A 19,815-nucleotide genomic window follows, 5' to 3' on the forward strand; every position below is an offset into this window, starting at 1 on the left:
AAATCAACTCAAAATGGAGTAAGTCTTGAATGTATGACCTGAAACTCTCAGAAGAAAACACAGGGTGTAAGCTTCTTGACATTGGTCTTGGCAATGATTTTTTAGATTTGACACCAAAAAGAAACATAACAAAAACAAAAATAAAGAAGTGAAACCACATCAAACTGAAAGCTTCTGCACAGCAAAACAAACCACCAACAAACTGGAAAAGCAACCTACAGAATGATAGAAAATATTGGCAAATCAAATATCCATTAAGGGGTAAATATCCAAAATATACAAGGAATTCATACACCTTAATAGCAATCAATCAATCAATCAATCAATAAAAATAACTCTATTTAAAAATGGGCAAAATACCTGAATAGACATTTTTCCAAAGAAGACACACAAACAGCCAACAGGTACATAAAAAGGTGCTCAACATCACTCATCATCAAGGAAATGCAAGTCAAAACCACAATGAGATATCACCTCATACCTGTTAGGACATCTATTATCAATAAAACAAGAGATAAAAAATGCTGGAGAGGATTCGGAGAAACGGGAACCCTTGTACACTTGGTGGGAATGTAAACTGGTACAGCTACCATGGAAAACAGTATGGAGGTTCATCGAAAGATTAAAAATATAGCTACCATATGACCCAGCAATCCAACTTCTGGGTATTTATCCAAAGGAAATGAAATCATTATCTCAAAGAGATATCTGTACTTCCATGTTCATTATAGCATTATTCACAATAGTCAAGATATGGGAACAACCTAAGCATTGACAGATGAATGGACAAAGAAAATGTGATACACATGCATACACAACGGAATATTATTTAGCCTTAAAAAAACCCACAATAATCCTGCCATTTACCACACCATGAATGAAACTGGAGGACACTATGCTAAGTGAAATAAGCCACATAGAGAAAGACAAATACTGTATGGTATCATTTATATTGTGGAATTTCTTAAAAAGTCAAACTCAGAGGGGTACTGGCCAGCTCAGTCAGAAGAGCATGAGACTCTTGATCTCAGGGACATGAGTTCAAGGCCCACATTGGGTATAGAGATTACTTTAAAAAATTAATGAAAAAATAATAAATAAAAAGTCAAACTCATAGATAGAAGGGGTAGAAAAGTGGTTGCCACGGGCTGGATATTAGGGGAAATAGAAGTTGATAAAAGAAGAGAAGAGAAAAAGAGAAGTTGGGGAAGAGAAATTGATAAAAGGGTACAAACCTCCAAATGAATAAGATCTGAGGATCTAATGTACAACATGGTGACTACAGCTAATACAACTGTACTGTAGAGTAGGAATTTGCTAAGAGAGTAGAACTTAAGTGTACATACACACACACACAAAGGTAAATATGAGAGGCAATGGATGTGTTAACTAGGTGAGAATCCGTTCACAATGTATACAAATATAAAATAATCACACTGTATACATTTAATAAATCACAATCTTGTTTGTCAATTATGCTTCAATAAAGCTGAAAAGATATTCATTGTAGCATTGCTTACAAGGGAATGAAATCAACATAAATGTCCCTTAAGAAGGGACTAATGAAATAATTGAGAGTTTATTTACCAATGAAATAATACGCAGTTGTTAAAAAAGAGAATGACATATATGTATTGACTTGGAATAATATCAAAAAGATATTAAATGACTAAGTAGGGTGCAGACCACCATGAATATTATTCTACTCTTTGGCAAGAAAAAACTCTGGAAGACACACAAGCTGGTGATAAGTGTCACATCTGGGGCAGAACTGAATGGCTAGAGAGCCAGAGAGCCAGGGTGGGAAGGAGACTTATTCTCAGTGGTATAACGTTTGATACCTTTTGTGTAACATGGGATTACACTGCCCGCTTAAAGATAAACAAGATCATTTATAAATAGAGAATTAAAGCAAAAAGAAGAAGGAAAGGAGGAAGAGGAAGAAGAAATTTGGATCTGGGCAGCCCATACCCAGGATGCCCTATCAGGCTTACAAAAGCCAGGTGTATCCAGTTGCTCTGTAAGCCAGAGTGCATGGTCCCCAACTATGGGACAGTCCGAGGTGACAGGATGAAGAGCCAGCCCATTCCACCACTGCTGAGACCACCAAAGCCCCTGTTCTCCTGCTCCAACCAGTGGAAAAAGAATTTAGTTCCTTAGAAACCCAAGCATTTCAGAAACTAATCTGTCCCCACCTTTTTGCTGACAGGGCACTCACCCTATCTGAAATGGTAAGAAACTTGAACACCAAACTCCCAAGTCAACAAAGATCTTTCTTGTTTTTCTCTCTGCATCTCAGGAGGCAGGGAAGAGACAACAGAACTCACTTGTGTTTTACTCATACTCCATCTAGAAAATTAGTCTTTAATTAGACTAATAGTTTCAGAAGCAAAACTGTGGTAATACCAGTAAGAATCTATTGGAAAATTACATTTGATTACCTAAATTTCTATCTCACTCTTCTTTCCAAAAATTGGCCTGTCATGTATTTCATGAACTAAATATAAGGCCCTCTTCCTCAGGAACATATAGTAAAGAATATAGTAATAAGAATATTTGTATCAGAGGAGAGCAACAGATGACCTTGCCAAGTTCAGGAGAGAAGGAAGAAGAGTACAGGACAACTCCAAAAAGTGGGCGAGACAAGCTGAATTTCAAGAAATGATTATGTTTTAGCCAGAGAGACAATGGGCGGATCTCATTTCAGATAGAGAAAATAATATTAACAAAATACGTTTTGCAGACTGCAGGAAGTTACCAGGACATTAGTTGACAGAGCCAGTGTGAAGGGACAGGAGATAAAGCTGGGAGGGAGAAAGGGAACTTCTGCCCACGACATTTGTGTAAAGCATTTTGGGTTTTAGGCTGCCGACTTCGGGAAACCACTTTATAGTATGAGCCAACTACTGAGAAAATTAAAATAGACCAATTTGCATCTAGGAATTTCTACACAGATAGATGTCTTTATTAACAGTATGTTGATACGTCTTTATCAACATTCCACACTGGATGTTCCTCACAACTGTTTTTGGGGAGGGATCGTGAAGAGAAATCTAGGTTGACTAGCTGTCCTTCCTGACGGTACAAAAACTCAGTGACTTGCCAAGTGATCGAAAACCCCTCCTTCTTAAACTTTGCTGTGCCTCTTCTCCGAGATTAAAATCACATTAAACTGACATGGAGGTAAAGGCAGCCTTTGTAAAAATTAGAAATAAAAAGGTTATTACTCAAGTTTTCCAGGAAGCTTCCCTAAGCAGCACAGCACCAGCCCACCGTGGGCTGGGATTTCGCTGACCAAGATCCCTGTACAGCACCAGTTTTGGGGAATGTTGGTGACCCCCCCCCCCTCCAAGATAAAGAACCTCATCCCCTTCTTTCTGGGCTTGCAAAATCTGCAACACAGATGTCACTTGGATGTAGATGGCTTTTCCTTTGCCCAGCTGTGGCCTGGCTGTGAATGAAGGAAAAGAAGCTCTGGCTCCTTGAGTGTTGAGCAAGACAGTCTGGCTTCTCTCTCATTGCAGGGATAGGCTGCAGCTGGCTTCCACTGACTCAGCTGGGAATTAGAATTCTTCTGAGACCACAGACAGCCTAGTCCTCCTGTTACTGTGACTGAGGCCATATATCTTACAAAATAACACCTCTTACTCTGCTAAAAGAACATTTGCCTCCTACCTAGGTCTATTTTCTTTAAAATGTACCCTCCATTTTATACGAAAGATCTCTTCGTGAGCCAAACAGAGAAAGTTACCTTTCTCAATTTGTTTTACTCTGATTTCCAAATTCCTCCCCTGCTGATGGGGTGGAGGGCGAGGGGGAGGGTCACAGGTTGGACGCTCCAGAAAGCAGCTGTGGTGGTGGAGTTAGGGGTATAAACGTCGAACTGTGGAGTACAAGTTACAAAGGGAAAGGGGAGGAAGCAGGACTGGGCAGGGGAAGCTGTGAGACCACAGTGCCGACAGGGTGGCCTCTACCACCAAGCGACAGGACCCTGGATCAGAGATTGTGCTTCAGAGAAGTTCTGCCTTGGGCAGAAATGACTAAGCCTTTGATCCGTTGCCTTGCTCATCACTGACTAGAAGCCGTCCTGAGAATTGGGTGATGTTGGCTCAAAGCTGAGGACGATCCTGCTAAGCCATCACCTGGATGAAAAATACCCTGCAGAGTCTCCCAGAAACACGCTGAATTTCATGTGCACGAGAAATCTTTGTTGTTTTCAGCTACTGAAATGTGAGACTCTTGGATAAGTGAATTCATAGTTTTCATCTATTTTGGAAAAATTTTGGCTGTTATTTCTTCAAATATCTTTCTGCTCCTCCTTCCCCCTCTGGCTTCTGATACAAAGTATCTGGATCAGTGTCTAGTAATAGATCCTTTTATTCACCACTAGTAAATGCATCACAGCATGTATGAGTTCTGGAAACGCTTCATTCCTTCCTCTGTGCCACTTCCTCGTCATGCACTTCCAGTGTTGTATGTATAAAACTGAGTATTGATTTCCTAGAACTACTGTAACAAGGTCTCACAAACGGGGTGGCTTGAAACAAGAGAAAGGTATTCATTCACAGATCTGAAAGCTAGAAGTCAAAAATCAAGGTGTACGTAGGGCCAGGCTCTTTCAGAAGACTCTAGAGAAGGATTTTCTTTTTGCAGCTTCCTAGCTTCTGATGGTTGCTGGTAATACTTAACATTCCTTGGCTTGTATATGCATCATTCCAATCTTGATGTGGACGTCTCCCTGTTTGTCTCTGTGTTTCTGCCTTCATGTGGCCTTTTCCTCTCTGTGTCTCTATTCAAATTTCCTCCTTTTTATTAGGATACCAGTCATTGGAGTAGGGCCCACTTTAATCCAGTATGACCTTATCTTAACTTGATTATCTCTGTAAAGACCTTATTCCCAAAGAAAATGACACCATAAGTATCAGAGGTTAGGACTTCTACATATCTTTTTGGGGAACATAATTCAATGCACAACAAACTGCATTATCCTTATTTGCTTAGATGTAAACTTCCCTCAGTAGTAGACTGTTAGTTTCTTTTCTTTTTTTTTTTTTAAAGATTTTATTTATTTATTTGACAGAGAGAGAGACAGCCAGTGAGGGAGGGAACACAAGCAGGGGGAGTGGGAGAGGAAGAAGCAGGCTCTCAGAAGAGCATGGAGCCTGATGTGGGGCTCGATTCCAGAACCCTTGGATCACACCCTGAGCCGAAGGCAGACGCTTAACGACTGAGCCACCCAGGCGCCCCATAGACTGCTAGTTTCTTGAGAGCAGGAACTTTACCTTTAAACTCTTAGTGTCTAGCATAGCATCTGAATTATACTTAGGTAAATGTATACAGATGTATCTCAATAACTTATTGTATAGAAGGCATAAATAATGTATAGAAGGCAACTTAAGAAAATAAGAACAATGCTTGTATTGCTAAAGACCAATTTGAGAAAAAGCGTAGGAAAAATAATAGAATATTAAATAAATATTTTAATTTTTGACTGTGACTCCAATCTTTATATAGTGTTTCACTTACTATGCAATTTTTGGTTGTAGGTAGCAGAAAGACCCAACTCACACTGTCTTAAAATTAAATGGGAACATATTGGCTCATGCATCTAAAAAGTCCAGAGGTAGTCTTTTTCATGTGATTCACTGGCTCTATGATACTAGCCAAGAGAATATGCAGATTTCTTCCTTCAGCCATGACAGAATAGCTGGCATTGAGCTAGCCATAAACAATCAGAAAATTGGACAAAATATCTGAAACAACCGTTTTCAGACATTGTAAAACAGTCAGGACTGTGACACTTGAAAGAAATGAAATAAATAAGGTGAAACTGATGATTACTATTGGCTTCTGCCTAGAGGCATTTTCCAGACTGTAGCACAATAAGGGGGAACGAGGCAGACCACAGTGTTCTCCCTGAACTGAAGAGACAGGGATCGGAGTTTGGGAATGCTTCGGTGAATGGAATTTGCAGGGTAGAATGCTGGGGAAAATGGGAACTGTGCAGAACAAGAGCTCAAGAAATGTGCAAATCTTCACAAGGCTCTGTTTAGTTTTTGGCTGAATACTACATTGCCCATGTGCAATGCAGAACTCCATGAGGTCTCGCAAAAGAGCTGTTAAGCTGAAAAATTCCCAGAGCTCCCATGGGGCTGGGAGATGTCTGATTTTCTAACTAGCTAGAATGGAGAGACCATATTGAAAACATGGAGCATTCAGTGGAGACCCCAGATGTGTTAAAACTTAGTGCTAGAGTAGTCTAAAGCTGAGGGTAGTGTACGTCCACCTTAACAAAGTTTATAAAGAAGCACCAAAAGGATCAAACTGATCCACAAATAAATTGCCTTCCAGTCATAACAAAATTCAACATTCTTCAAAATAAGTTTTCATAGGGATGGCTGGGTGGCTTAATGGGTTGAGCTGCCAACTCTCTGTTTCAGTTCAGGTCATGATCTCAGGGTCATGAGATGGAGTCCCAAATTGGCTCCATACTCAGAGAGGAGTCTGCTTCTCTCCCGTTCCAGCTTCCTCTGCCCCTCCCCCACTCATGTTGTCTCTCTCTCTCTCAAATAAAGAAATAAATCTTTAAAAATAAAAAAATAAAAGAAGTTTTTATAAAAATCCAGACACCCAACAACATAATATTCACAATGTCCAGCATTCAACAAAAATTACTAAATAGGCAAAAAAAAAAAAAAAAAAAAAAGCAGAATACTGTAACTCATATACAGAGGAAGAAATCTGTTAATAAAAATAGACCCACAGGCACCTGGATGGCTTAGTTGGTAAAGCATGTGACTCTTGATCTTGGGGTCGTGAGTTCAAGCCCCACAGGGGGCATGGAGTCTACTTAATATAAAAATAATAAAAAATAAATAGACTCAGAATGATAGTCATAATAAAGTTAGTAGAAAAGGACTATGAACTCACTATTAAAAATATGCCAAGGAATGAAAGGAATACATGAATATAATGAGAGAAATTAAACCATATAAAAGTAACTTTCAGTGTTACAAAAGACAAAATCCGAAATGAAAATTTATCAGATGGACTTAACAGCTGGTTGGACTCTGCAGAAGAAAACATCAGTGAACTTGAAAACACAACAAACAGAATCTCTCTAATATGAAACATGGAGAGGAAAATGGCTGGAAAAATAATGAAAGATTCTTAATTATCTGTGAGACATGATTACATATGTGTAATTGGAATCCTAAAAGGATAGGGAGCAGAAGCATATTTGAAGAAATAATGGCAACAATTTCTCAAATTTGATGGTAAGTATAAATTCACCAGATCCAAGAATCTTAATAAATCCTAATCTGGATTAACACAAAGAAAAATACATCAAGACACATTGTAATCAAATCGCCAAAAACCTATGACAAAGAGAAAATCTTAAAAGCAGTCAGAAAATAAAAAGCACATTATATACAGAAGAACAAATATAGAAAGGAGACAAGCCTTCTTGTTTGAAACCATGCAAGTCAGAAGACAATATTAATATAGCCAGTTTGCAGGCCAATTAATTACGAAGAGATTGAAACAGTGATAAACAACCTTCCAAAAAACAAAACTCCAGGCCCGGACAGTTTTCCTGGGGAATTCTACCAAACATTCAAAGAAGAAATAATACCTATTTTCCTAAAGCTATTTCAAAAAATAGAAACAGAAGGAAAGCTACCAAACTCATTCTATGAGGCCAATATCACCTTGATCCCCAAACCAGGCAAAGACCCCATCAAAAAGGAGAATTACAGACCAATTTCCCTAATGAATATGGACACCAAAATCCTCAACAAGATCCTGGCTAATAGAATCCAACAGTACATTAAAAGGATTATCCATCATGACCAAGTGGGATTCATCCCTGGGATGCAAGGGTGGTCCAACATTCGCAAATCGATCGGGGTCTTAGATTTTATCCAGAAAAAAAAATTCAAAAATTATATGATTCTCTCAATAGATGCAGAAAAAGCATTTGACAAAATACAGCATCCTTTCCTGATTAAAACCCTTCAGAGTGTAGGAATAGAGGGTACATTCCTCAATCTCATAAAAACCATCTATGAAAAGCCTACAGCAAATATCATTCTCAATGGGGAAAAGCTGGGAGCCTTTCCCTTAGGATCAGGAACATGACAAGAATGCCCACTCTCGCCACTATTATTCAACATAGTACTAGAAGTCCTTGCAACAGCAATCAGACAACAAAAAGGGATAAAAGGTATCCAAATCGGCAAAGAAGAAGTCAAACTGTCTCTCTTCGCAGATGACATGATACTCTATATGGAAAACCCAAAAGAATCCACTCCCAAACTATTAGAAGTTATAGAGCAATTCAGTAATGTGACGGGATACAAAATCAATGCTCAGAAATCAGCTGCATTTCTATACACGAATAATGAGACTGAAGAAAGAGAAATTAGGGAATCCATCCCATTTACAATAACACCAAAAACCATACGTTACCTTGGAATTAACTTAACCAGAGACGTAAAGGATCTATATTCTAGAAATTATAAATCACTCTTGAAAGACATTGAAGAAGACACAAAAAGATGGAAAAATATTCCATGCTCATGGATCGGAAGAATTAACATAGTTAAAATGTCCATGCTACCCAGGGCAATCTACACTTTCAATGCTATCCCGATCAAAATACCAATGACATTTTTCAAAGAACTGGAACAAATAATCCTTAAATTTGTATGGAACCAGAAAAGGCCCCGAATTGCCAAGGAACTGTTGAAAAGGAAAAACAAAGCTGGGGGCATCACAATGCCAGATTTCGAGCTGTACTACAAAGCTGTGATCACAAAGACAGCATGGTACTGGCACAAAAACAGACACATAGACCAATGGAACAGAATAGAGAACCCAGAAATGGACCCTTGGCTCTTTGGGCAACTAATCTTTGATAGAGCAGGAAAAATTATCCGGTGGAAAAAAGATAGTCTCTTCAATAAATGGTGCTGGGAAAACTGGACAGCTATATGCAAAAGAATGAAACTTGACCACTCTCTCACACCATACACAAAGATAAACTCCAAATGGATGAAAGACCTCGATGTGAGACAGGAATCCATCAGAATCATAGAGGAAAACATAGGCAGCAACCTCTACGACATTGGCCAAAGCAACCTTTTTCATGACACATCTCCAAAGGCAAGAGAAACAAAAGATAAAATGAACTTGTGGGACTTAATCAAGATAAAAAGCTTCTGCACAGCCAAGGAAACAGTCAAAAAAACTAAGAGGCAGCCCACGGAATGGGAGAAGATATTTGCAAATGATACTGCAGATAAAAGACTGGTATCCAAGATCTACAAAGAACTTCTCAAACTCAATACGCAAGAAACAAATAAACAAATCATAAAATGGGCAGAAGATATGAACAGACATTTTTCCAATGATGACATACAAATGGCTAACAGACACATGAAAAAATGTTCAACATCATTAGCCATCTGGGAAATTCAAATCAAAACCACACTAAGATACCACCTTACACCAGTTAGAATGGCAAAAATTGACAAGGCAAGGAATAACAATTACTGGAAAGGATGTGGAGAAAGGGGATCCCTCCTACATTGTTGGTGGGAATGCAAGTTGGTACAGCCACTCTGGAAAACAGTGTGGAGGTCCCTTAAAAAGTTAAAAATTGAGCTACCCTATGATCCAGCCATTGCACTACTGGGTGTTTACCCCAAAGACACAGACGTAGTAAAGAGAAGGGCCATATGCACCCCAATGTTCATAGCAGCAATGTCCACAATAGCTAAATCGTGGAAGGAACCGAGATGCCCTTCAACAGATGACTGGCTTAAGAAGTTGTGGTCCATATATACAATGGAATATTACTCAGCTCTCAGAAAGAACGAGTTCTCAACATTTGCTGCAACATGGACAGCACTGGAGGAGATAATGCTAAGTGAAATAAGTCAAGCAGAGAAAGACAATTATCATATGATTTCTCTCATCTATGGAACATAAGAACTAGGAAGATTGGTAGGTAAAGAAAAGGATAAAGAAAGGGGGGGTAATCAGAAGGCGGAATGAAGCATGAGAGACTATGGACTCTGAGAAACAAACTGAGGGCTTCAGAGGGGAGGGGGTTGGGGGAATGGGATAGGCTGGTGATGGGTAGTAAGGAGGGCACGTATCGCATGGTGCACTGGGTGTTATACGCAACTAATGAATCATCGAACTGTACATAAAAAACCAGGGATGTACTGTATGGTGACTAACATAATAAAAAAACATTTAAAAATTAATTAATTAATTGTTTCACTGATGTATTGCTTGCATCCTTTTTAAAAAATTGAGATATAATCAACATATAACATTATATCAGTTTCAGGTGTACAACATGATGATTTGATATTTGTATATATTGCAAAAAGATCACCACAATAAATCTAGTTAACATCCATCACCACACATAGTTACAAATTTTTTCTTGTGATAAGAACTTTTAAGATCTACTCTCTTAGCAACTTTCAAATATTCAATACAATATTATTAACTATAATAATCATGCTGTACATTACATCCCCAGGACTTACTTATTTTTTAACTTGACCACCTTCTATGTCTTTGCTCCACCTCTTCCTCTGGAACATATTTTTTTTTCTTTCTAGATATGATGACTTTGTAATGTGCCGACTTGGCTAGGCTGAACTACATTTCCCAGAATTCCCTTTCTTGTATGTTTCTGGTTAGAACGCTCTCACATGTTGCTACTGATCTGCTAATGCATCCCACATGCAGGAAGCAATTACAGCTAGGCCTGCAATTGTTTTACCTTCGTCTGGATCATCCTTCCACTTCTCTGGCACCCGAACCAGGCTTGCATGTTTAGCTCCATGACATAGGGCCCAGCTTCTGCAGGATACCTTTGTCACCAATGTCAGATGTAATAAGAATGGGCACAGGTTTCAGTTTCTCCTCCAGGGGTTTCAGTTGGTGTTCATGAGTTCCACCCTGCTCGTGATCTCTCCACCCTGAATGCTAGGCCTGTAGATTTCAAGCTTCAGTATCAAATGCAGAGGCAATAGTTTCACAGAAACTGCTTAACCACCTCTCACAATTATATAGGGATATACATATATATCCTCATACAATTATATAGGATATTCTCTGTATTTGTATATCCCTCTATAATCCTTAGTTCCCACAATTACTTATATATATTAATTATAACATATAATTACATATACTATATTATTTGCATATAATATATAATTATATGTAAACTATATCCCTATATATTTATCCCTATATAATCCCTATAACCAGTCCCTATACATAGTATCCCTCTATTATATACACATTCCTATATATTCTTATGTACAAAAAGATTTGTTCAGGAAATTGGCTTACCCACTTACTGTGTGTGTATGTATATATATATATATACATACACACACAATATACATATGTAGTACTTACACACTATACATAAACGTGTATATATGTGTATATAGTATATGCATAGTGTGAGTTTTATACACACACACACACACACACACACACACACACACACACACGTATACACCCCCTACTGGTCCTGCTTCTCTACTGCCCTGATACACTGCAATACATCTATTAATTTATGAAAGTTCTTTTATAGCAATTACTCTTACATTTCCAGCTATGACTTTTAAGATTTGAACTTCTCTGCTTTCCATATTTTAGAAGCATCTCATAGTTTTTGTTCTCCAACTAACCCCCCACAAAACAATCAGGGATTTACCAGTTTATTTTATTTATTTTCTCTGATTTCTAGGGTTTGGAAGGTATAGAATAAGGCTTTGGTCTGAGCCCAATCTGCTCTTATGAACCAGAATTCTTTAGTAGGTTGGGTTTTTGTTTTTTTTTAAGTAATCTCTACATCCAACATGAGGCTCGAACTCATGACCCCAAGATCAAGAGTCGCATGCTCTACTGACTGAGCCAGCCAGGCCCAGTTAGGTTTTTTTGTTTTGTTTTTAATAAAGTATCTGGAACCATGTTTTAAAAGGCTTAGAAAAATGTCATCATTATAGCTAAGCCTTCTTAGTTTGGACAGTATGAATTTGTGAAAGGTTTAAATATAGAAATTTTAAAGGAACAAAGGGTGAAGCTATAACTTTCTGCATCTGAAAATCACTGACAGGTAGGTTGGTATAATGTTAGAAGTAAAGAACATGTTCTCAAAAAGACACATGATAGAATTTCTACCTATTTAGGGGGAAAGGGAACAAATATTCTGCTTAAATGGTAAATAGCTTCTTTCTGAGAAGAAAATTATCAATTTTACCTTAATTTTTCCATGTCACACTAACATAAGCTTGATTTCAGAAAAAAAAACCTCTCAAAAAACAATTGTCTATCAAATTTTGAACTTTCAAATTTATAAAATGTTAACTACATTAACAAAGCATTGTCACATAACAGAGTTCCTAAATGAATCTCAATTAGCATATCAATTCTTATGTAAATGATGCTTCTGGGTGCTAGAAAAATGAATTCTAGCACAATTTAATTCTTAAATAAATTAAGTTGAATAATCTTTTTGCTGTGTTGTCACTCAATTTTCAAATTATTTATGTTCTTTTTACACTATGACTAGCAACCAAAGGGATAAGTTATATAAAGCATTTTGTAAACTTCAAATCACCAGGAAAAGGTAAGGAAATACATCGTAACCTTTGGTTTGACTAAGCCCTACCCTACCGTAGTGGTCATTGAAAATGGCGTCTCTCATTTGTACATCTGGGAATATTAATTTTTCCCTGTCAACACGCATTATTAGGAGGAAATTATACCATGAAGTTTAAGCAACCAAAGACAAAAGTAACCAAATTAAAGTGTGCTAACAGTATTTGAAGACTAAAACCTCCCTAAGCCCCAATTTGCTCTTTTCTGGTCTTTGGCCTTACATATACAGTTAGGAAAGGAGCACAGACTGTCTGTCCTGGGCACCAAACTGCCAGTTCCAAGACGCTGTATGGTGATGAATTAACTTTACTCAAAGAGAGGTTTGGCCTTTGTCCCTGCTCCTGGGAGTTAATCTTTGTACCCTTGGAATTTCCCGAAGAATTCCGATAAAAATGTGTTACTATTCACAATAGGCCCTCAGACCACACCTAATAGTTTCTGTTAATTAGATGACTCATGGTGGGCACCTGAGAGGCTATGCAAAGAGATAACTCAGTATAGGGGCCCTGCCTACACCAATAGTTTTAAAGTGAGCACTAACCATACTTTAAAGACTTTGAGCCACATTATTACCAATCTTACCTCCCAGGAGGTAATCATAATGTGAGCCATGTTCAATAGTCATGCCTGCTTAATGAAACCTCAGTAAAATCTCGACACCAAAGCTCAGGTGAACTTGTTAGTTGACCACACTCCATGTGTGTACTGCCACACATAGACAACCGGGAGAGCAATGCATCATTGAGGACATGGAAGCTTCAAGTTTGGAGCCTTCTCAGCCCCAGATTCTGCCCTATGCGTCTCTTCCTTTGGCTGGGTCTGATTTGTATCTTTTGCTACAAGAAAATTGTAATCATATATATAGTACTTTCCCGAGTTCTCTGAGTCATCCTATCAAATGATCAAGCCAAAGGAAGTCTGTGAATTTGTGCCCAATTAGCCTGATGAAGGGTGGCCCTGGGAACCCTCAAACTTATGGGTTGTGTCAGAAGTCTTGGGCAGACCTGGCAGTTTAGAGGACTGTGCCTTCACCCAAAGTTGAAGTAGAGATTTAAGATATGCAGGGGCTAGATTTAGTGGCTGATTGGAATTTGGCCTACCGAGGTGGGAGGTTGACGTGGATGACTTGAACCACTTAGATGCCTATATCCCAGTTCTTTATCTCCCTAGTGCCTCTGTTATGTGATTTCCTTCCAGTTCTAGTGAGACTGATGAGTGACTTTTCTTTCATTCATCCATTCAACAAACATTGGGTGTCTATTGTATACCCGACAATGTACTAACACTGGGCACTTCTTGTCTCATGACCCCCAGTGAGAAGAGAGATATAGAACAATTACCCATTCAAATAGTGAGAACATGGAACAGTAGGCCCCGAGCTAGTCTTAGGAGTCTAGAGTCTTCCTAGAAGGAGAAGAGCATTTTAAGCAGAGCAACTAGTGCATGCAAAGTCCAAGGCAAGAAGAAGTAGATCACACTGGAAGAAACTAGAAGAGGCCACCATGGCTGGGCAGCAGAAAGCGAGGTGAGCGGAGATGGGAGAGGGAAAATTTACCTGCTCATGCAGAGCCCAGTGCATGGTATTAAAGATTTTGGAGTTTATTCTTAGAGAAGCAGGAAGCAAGACTTTGAAGGGTTTTAAGCAGTGACAATTACATTTGTGCATTTAATAGTTACTTGACATGCATGGAGAGACCCTATGCCCACTCCAGGGATATGACTGGTATTAGATAACTGTTTCAAGGTGATGATAGTACAGTTAGGAGTGGTGGAAGCAAGTAGATAGATTTAAGATAATGCAGGAGCTGATTCAATAGGATTTGGTGATTGACTGGAAGTTGGAGCACCAATGCAGAAGATCATGGATGACTCCCAGGTGTCAGACTCAGGCAACTAGGGACATGGTGGTGCCATTCACTGAGGCAGAGACTACTGCAAGAGGACTGGTCAGGGAAACACCCCAAGCTCCATTGAACGTGCTGAATTTGATGTACCTAGAAACCATGTGCTTGGAGACGTCTACTATGAAGCTCCATTTATGGGTCTGGAGCTCAGAGGAAAGGTCTATGCTGTATATATAGATCTGCTGGTGTGTAGGAGGAACCTGAATTCATGACGGTGATAAACTTACCTAAGAGAATGTGCACAAAGAGAAACTCTAGTACAACTTTAGTTATCTGCTCTGCGCAAACACATCAACCCTTGAGACCTTTATCAGGGAGTAAAGACTAGGTTGGGGCAGAAGATAGGGGGAAGAGCCAGAGAAAGTAAATACATGTGGTCACCATCTTTCCCTCCTTTTCCACCTTCTTCCTCAAGCAGGAAGTTAGGGAGGGCTGTAATGGAAATGGGTAGGTTTTAGGCATTGTCTGGGGGTTATCTGGAGATCAAACTCCTGCTGCTGTAGAAAACTGCCTTCCCAGAGCTAGATCTATGCTCCCTTTGCTAAAAAACAAGCAGTAACTACATAACTAGCACTGACTTTTCTGTGAGGCAATAGAAGTGTTAATTAACTAGATGGGGGGAATCCTGTCACACTTTGTACTATTTCAAATCATCACATTGTACATTTTAAATATCTTATGGTGTTATATTAAGTTAAGCCTCAATAAAGCTGAAAAAAATAATAACTTCAAATAACTTTTTTTTTTAAGGATTTTATTTATTTATTTGACACAGAGAGAGACAGCCAGCGAGAGAGGGAACACAAGCAGGGGAGTGGGAGAGGAAGAAGCAGGCTTCCCAGCGGAACAGGAAGCCCGATGTGGGGCTTGATCTCAGGACCCTGGGATCACGCCCTGAGCCAAAGGCAGACACTTAACAACTAAGCCACCCAGGTGCCCCTTGAATAACTTTTTTGCTTTGTGTTTTCTTTTTTAGGGAACAGGAGGATCTGTTTTGCATGTAAATATTCAGATTCTACTAACTTTTTCATTCTTGACTGTTCTTTTTTTTAAAAAAAGATTTTATTTTTAAGTAATCTCTACGCCTAACACGGGGCTTGAATCTACACTCTCAAGATCCATCAAAAGTCTCACGCGCCACCAACTGAGTCATCCAGGCACCCCTCATTCTTGAATGTTCTAATGCTATTATTCAAAGAGTCTCCTGGAGATACTCGATCAGAAGTCTTGTGGGCAATGAGACCTTTAACCCACGGGTCGTGCACTGCTGCCAGCCCATTTCCCAGGCCCGAGACTCCATGATGATACAGCTTTTCATCCCATTCAGATACACCAGGGTTAAATCATATTCTACGACACAGACCAAGTGATATAACATGAAACTCTCAGCCTCATTTCCTCCACACCAATATTATAAAATGATTTCAGTCTCTTCAGAAGAAGGCCTGACAAAATAGTCACTAAGCTATGGAAAGACTGGGTTTTAGCCAATATCATTTTCTGCCTTTAACCACTTAAATAGCTATGTGGCCGTCCAGCTCTCATGATGACCTTCATTTGTCAGGTGCTTGAAAATAGCGCAGACACTTTTTCCTCCAAAGAAAGGCACCCTCCTGGGAAGGATGAGCCAGAAAGGGAGAGAAGGAGAGAGAAAGAGCCATCAAGCTCACAGCGGGAGCAAGACGTCCTATTTCCTGGGAGAGCCATTTTGATTTGTGCGTTGATGAGGCTGCTGTCTGCCTAGGAATGCCCTGTAAGACCACTGCTCTCCCCTGGCAGGCACAGGATCCTAAAGGAGCAGGCGAGATGGGTGATTTCCTCTCTAGCTTGGCCATGTTTGTTTCCTTGCATTCACACTTACCCTCACTCTGACCATTTCTGTGCACCTCCCCCACCCCAACCTGGCTCCAGAAAGATTTTACACCTATAACCTCCAGGAGAGCCTTCCAAAAATTTTTTTCAGAAAAAAATACATAAAGTGCTGGCTACTTGTACATGAGAAGCTGGCTGCTTCTCATGCTCTTCGTTATGCAAAATATTTCTAGAGTATATGTTGTACGCCCAGTTCTTCTTCTGCCAAGAGAGAACCTTGCCTGATCAAAAATGTTTATCATCTGTACAATATTTCATGGAAGTTGATATAACTGAGAACTATTTTCTCTCTCATACCCTACTCTTATATTTAATGACCATGTGAGGAAAGAAAGCTGATTAAGAAGGCATTTGAATCTAAATCACTCTATATTTGAAACTAAATGAGAGCCAGGACAAATACAGATACGCACAATTTTGTAAGTAGTCAGAGACGTCCTTTGTTCCCAAGCCTCCTTTCCTAGAGTGATCCCCATGAGAGTTTCTTCATATTTGTGGGGAGGGTCCATAATCCAGGTTAATGGCCATCGATGAAAATGCCGTGAGCACCAAAGGGCTGGTTTTCAACACATCAGCAATATCTTCTTCTTGGTTATATAAGTAGATCCACTTAGAAAGAGAAGGAGGAGAGCAAGGTCTTGATATTTGTGATATTAAAAGAAAATCCAAGGGGATCATGAGGGAACTTCTGTGGTTCTGTTAATATTCCATCTCATGGATTCTAGTTCAACAGCTATGTTTCCATGAAAACTCACCCAACTGTACTTATGATCTGTGCATCTCTCTGTTTTATACTTCAAAAGAAGTTCATATTTTTAAAAATCCATTAACATAATTCATCTTCCAAAGCCTGATAAGCAGATGACATCCAATCCATGGCGAATCTACCCAGAGCTATGTTGTCGAATATGGTATCCACTAGCCACATGTGGATATTGACCCCTTGAAATGTGGCTAGTCCAAACTGACACGTGCTGTAAGGATGATATACACACTAAATTTTAAAGACATGGTATGAAAAACAGGTAAAGTATGTTATTAATAATTTTATATCAATGATATGTTGAACTCATGTATTTTAGATATATAGGGCTAAAAAATATATATTGTTAAAATTAGTCTCACCTGTTTCTTTTTGCTTGTTATATGGCTACTGGGAAATTAGACAGAACATCTGTGGCTCACACTATATTCTCTTGGACAGCATGGCCCTAGTGTCTCTAACTCTGCCACTAGGCTGAGTGTGAGGTTAATTATTGTAAATCCTGGCTTCACACACTCATACCTCATGCCTATACACCAGTTCCCAATGAAAGAGCACAGAATATTTTCCCTTCTGGGAAAAAGAACAATGATTTACCTTGATTTGCAAACTTGGGTTAAATATACCCGCATTATACTTGACTTATTTTAATTAACACTCAACCAAATTGTGAATTAATAACAGTGAATGGTGTAAAATGTTTTAAAGTTAAAAATAGTAAATGTAGGGACACCCGGCTGGCTCAGTGGGTAGAGAGTGTGACTCTTGATCACTCTTGATCTTGTGAGTTCAAGTTCGAGCCCCACGTTGGGTGTAGAGATTATTTAAAAAAAAAAAAAAAAAGCAAAAGTAACACTTCTAAAACAGACAAATCTGGAAAGTCAGAATTCAGACATCATTAGTCCAGACCACTCTAGCTAGGGAAATAGTACATCCTTTCTCAGGTTAAAAGACGTCCCCTTTGTCTAATATTTCTACTTTCTGCTGGATACTTTTTCACAATTGATATTTAAGCTGTAGAAAACATTCCTCCATCAGCGGAATCTGGCACAATGGCAGGCTCTTCAGATAGCAGGGCTGGCATTTTTCAAATTCACTCTGGATTTGTTAAGTGGTTTGCAGCTGAGAAGCTAGATGAGCTGACTTTTCACTGTATGAATTCTAAAAATGCTCAGAGGAAAGCATCTTAAGAATTGCGATATTCTGTGGGCTATGTAATCAGTACATTATCAAAATATATGCATTTTTGATTATTACAGTAATCTAAAAATTGCTAATTATATAAGAGCTTGCTAACTAAAACATAATTACAGTTAACACATTATTTGATGTGTATTCCTGTTATTGGCAAACTCTGAAACTAGTTACATATTTTTCCTTGAAAATTTGAAATCCGTTCCAAAAGTGTTAGACTCAGTCAAAGCTAGAAGCATTTGATTAGGCTTAGGAAAATTACAATCTTCTACCATGACAGTCACTGGGGAAACATCTACCAATGGAAGTGTGAGAAAATTGTATACCAGAGGCAAGGGGGAGGGAAAACTCACTGCGATTGCATTCTTCTGTTTGCCGAGGTTCCAATTCCCACTCTTAAAACTGATTATTCCCTTGCAGAGAGCTCACAGCTAGAACATTTGATATTTTTATATGTAATGCTAACCATTTTTACATTTGATAGCTGCTGGAAAAATCAAAGCCTCGGGATCTATAGGACAAACATTCTTTGAAAGCAGCAACACTATCAAACAAATTTCATTTGATACTGCACTTGACTCAAAGATTGCTCTACCTGTTACTATTAAACAAGGTATTCAGAACAAAAAGAACGTGGGAAATGAGAGGGAGGGAAAAGGAAGAAAAGGCTGTCAAGGGGAGGGAGAAGGAAAGAGAATGGAATGGTGCATCTTCCAGAAGTCATGAAAACTGTTGATTTGAGCTTATTTGATACTTGATGTAAATGGTATAAGTGCAAGCCCACCCAAGTCCTGGGAAATTTCTCTGTGTGGAAAGAGCAAGTAGGCTGATGAAATAGCTATAGTTAAGTAATGTTAAGTTATTAGTCTTCAGAGCCTATTAGGTTGGAAATTTAAAATATATTGTCCTTACAGCAAGCCAGAAGACATCTCTTCCAGGCATTTGTTGGCTAGCTCTCCAGCATACATGCCTTTTTACCACCATTTCAACAAGACCCCAATCGCCCCAACATCAGGGTTTAGATGCGACTAACCCCATTTCCACCTCCAGGGTAGACCCTGATTGGCTTTAGTCAATCAACGTATCCTATTTGCCAGGCCAGAGTACTCCATTCAGGAGTACATTTAGGCAGAAGATCCCATCAGGGCAGTGGGGCCCAAGAAGCGATGTTTGGGGGCTTTCTGGGAGAGAATCATGAGTTTCCTTCTCCCTACACAGTCATGAAACTAGCAGCCCCAGTTGTGGCTGGCGCTGTTCGAAAACTGCAATGGTTAACCACTTTGAAAATGAAGTTAATTCTGTGACACACAGAGAGGAAACAAAACTGGACCCCCGGTGGTATCTTTGCTTATTAAATTAATTTTATTGAGAAATTAA

At 39.0% G+C, this 19,815-nt stretch overlaps 1 protein-coding gene across 2 annotated transcripts in view; it reads right to left on the minus strand.

Moving 5' to 3' along the window:
* Nucleotides 1-17,687, minus strand: part of ARMC3 (armadillo repeat containing 3) — a 123,777-nt gene extending 106,090 nt beyond the window's left edge. Inside the window, exons 1-3 of one of the 2 annotated variants that reach the window (XM_057304732.1) lie at nt 17,607-17,687; nt 17,237-17,455; nt 16,895-17,090 (exon numbers count right to left, since the gene is read on the minus strand). The gene's annotated coding sequence lies outside the window, so the exon portion shown is untranslated. Of the gene's footprint in view, nt 1-16,894; nt 17,456-17,606 lie in introns of both variants that reach the window. The other variant, XM_057304731.1, reaches the window with a different exon arrangement.
* Nucleotides 17,688-19,815: the final 2,128 nt, after the last annotated feature.

Source organism: Ursus arctos, unplaced genomic scaffold, assembly GCF_023065955.2.
Source record: "Ursus arctos isolate Adak ecotype North America unplaced genomic scaffold, UrsArc2.0 scaffold_30, whole genome shotgun sequence".
Lineage (NCBI taxonomy): Eukaryota > Metazoa > Chordata > Mammalia > Carnivora > Ursidae > Ursus > Ursus arctos.